The sequence below is a fragment of the Triticum aestivum genome, chromosome 7B (genome assembly GCF_018294505.1).
Source record: "Triticum aestivum cultivar Chinese Spring chromosome 7B, IWGSC CS RefSeq v2.1, whole genome shotgun sequence".
Lineage (NCBI taxonomy): Eukaryota > Viridiplantae > Streptophyta > Magnoliopsida > Poales > Poaceae > Triticum > Triticum aestivum.
This window is the reverse complement of record NC_057813.1, coordinates 691,246,055-691,249,120: the sequence shown is the minus strand read 5'-3', so window position 1 is coordinate 691,249,120 and position 3,066 is coordinate 691,246,055.

Genomic DNA, 3,066 nt, shown 5'->3' with positions numbered 1-3,066 from the left:
CACAATCAAGATGCAAATGGTTGCCAACCTCAACACCCAATATTTTGCAAGTCTCAACAAACTTGTGGAGGCGACTCGGTGACTTCTTGAAATACTTAACCGTCTCTCTCAAATTCTCTATCAAAGGGGCCATGATGGTTGTCCCATCTTGCACCACCAAGTTGATAATGTGTGCACAACAACGGACATGGAAATATTTGGCTTCAAAGCCCGTACCTACAAAAAATAGCAAGCATATGACAATATATTCAACCAAAACAGCACACATATGAGCATGTTAAACCAAAATATCATTATTTGGACAAACAAAGCATATGTACTACAAAAACAGCAAGAATATGACCATATATTGAACCAAAATAGCAAGTATATGAACATATGTAGAACAAAAACAGCAAGCATATAACCATATATTTGAAGCATTGTCTAGTGTGATGGACAAACAAAGCATATGTACTACAAAAACAGCAAGAATATGACCATATATTCAACCAAAACAGCAAGTATATGAACATATGTACAACAAAAACAGCAAGTATATACCTCTCCGAACAGCAAACTTTGCCTTCAAACCTCTGACCGCAACATCATTGTTTGAAGCATTGTCTAGTGTGATGGATATAATTTTCTTCTCTATCTTCCATTCAGTCACACACTCATAGATAGCATCTGAAATCACATGCCCGGAGTGAGGAGGATCCAAATCTATGAAAGAAAGAACACGTGTTTGCATCTTCCAATCCTTATCTATAAAGTGTGCAACCACACACATATATGATATGGTCTGGTTGCTAGTCCACAAGTCGGTTGTCAGACTAATGAAGTCCACATCCTTTAGGGCAACTTGAAGCAACTCCCTTTCTTTCTTGAAAACCCTCATGCATTCAGCTCTTATTGCCTTCCTTCCAATAGGTTGATAGTTTGGATTCAAGCACTTCATGAGAATGTTGAACCATTTATGTTCAACCATTCTAAATGAGTACTCATGGACGCAAATCATCTTTGCCATGACCTCCTTGATGAGGTCCTTATCATACTCAATGCATTGGATAGCTGGACCACTTGTTGTTGCATTGGTTTTTCTAAAAAACAGAGTAGCTTGGATGAGATCCCTATTAACCTTGTCCTTATAATTCTTACATGTGTCCATATGTCTTCCCATGGATGAGGTGCTTCCACCTTGGACATATGCATATTGATTGTCACAATAATTACATTGTGCCTTCAACTCCATCAAACCTTCTTTCGATGGCACCTCTACCTTATGAAAGAAGGTCCAAACAGCCGACCTCAACCTCGAAGGAGCTTGACCTCTTCGCTTCTTGGCACTCTTTCGTTGCGCTTTTCTTGCTTCATCCTCACTCGAACTAAGAAGTACGGTTTCTTGCTCTTGAGGCGTAGGACCAAGGCCTAGACCATCCTCGGACATGTCATCACCTTCGAAGGCTTCTTCTTCACTATCCACAAACCCATCTGAATCTGATTTGTCACCAGCCCCGGGCGGCACCTCAAACAAAGTATCTTGCTCTTCCCCGTCCTCCTCCTCGTCCTCTTCCACCTCTTCATGATCCTCCTCTGCTTGCTTATCATGCTCCATTGCCTAGCACACAAAAACAACACACACATGAGCTTGGACACACATATATTTGACATTTGGGTACCAAAAACAGCACATATGAGCATGGGCACACATAAATTTGACTTTCAAAAAGCAAAAACAGCACATACATGAGCTTGCACAAATATATATTTGGCACATACATACCTGGGAAGATGTAGCCTCCTTCTCATAGTAGTTTGCGGAGCCGGAGGCAGCGGTGATTGCAGCACACACACCAGCGCCGGCGGGGTCAGGGAGACGTCGAGGCGGAGGTTTCTTTTTTACCCTATACAACAACTCAGCGATTGGGGCATTGCTGCAATCATTTGCGAGCTTCCTTGGCAGCCGCGTAGTAGCTGCTGCATTGCCCTTCCCATTCCCCTTCTGCATCCCCGAGACCGGCACCTTGCTCTTCATAATGGAGTCCAAGGTCCTCTCTTTCTCCTTCTCCTTCCCATTCGCCTTCCCCTTTTCCTTATCCATTGTTGCGACGATAGGCGTCTGCACACATCAGCAAACAACAAACAGTCAATCATCAACAACAGTAAACTAATTACATATGGAGTCAATGTAATTTTCCAAGCAAGTAGATTTTTTTTCAAGCTGCTATGCTACATCAAGTAGATCATCAACAGCAGAAAACTAATTACACATGGAATCAATGAAAATTTTGATCTATCCATCCAATCTACCCTACAACTCCATCCATCCATGATCCATCCATCCGGATCTGCTACATCTAGCCCTACAGACTATAATACATCCATCCATGATCCATCCATCTAGCCCTACATCTACATGACTACATCCATCGATCCATCCATGCATCCATCAATAAATCAGATGCGTCATGCATGCTAGTTTAGACACGGCTAGGGTTTGGGAAGGAACAGCTACATGAGCACATCCATCGATCCATCCATCCATTGATCCATCACACATGTACTAGTTCAGAGAGCTGCGGCTATAGATAGGAAAGGAAGGAGGTACCTGCTCGTGCTCGTCACGTTCGGCGAGAAACCAGGGGAGGCGCGTCCGTCTGCGTCTGCTGTGGTGAGGAGAGGTGGCGCCGCCCGTTGCCGTCGAGCCCGTTGCTGTCGGAGTGGTGAGGAAACGGGGCGTCCCTCGTCGCCGCCGATCCAGCTTTGCGGCACAGGGGAGAGAAAGGGGCGAGGGGGAGGCAGAGCAGAGAAAGCGGCGAGGCGGCGCTGTCTCTGCGTCTCTTGTGCCCTAACGAGGGAGTGCGAGGCTGCGAGCGATGGAGATTGACGATGGATTGGGCTGGGCCGCAAACGAGTCACCGAGCTGGACCGGCCAAAACTCGGCTCGGCTCGCTCGCGAATCGGGCATGTTTTCAGAATTGGGCCCGCTCATTTAACCTGTCGAGCCGAGCTGTAATGGGCCGAGCTGTAGCGAGTTTCGGGCCGAGCCGGAAAGCTCGCTCGTACGTCCAGTCCTAGTGACCA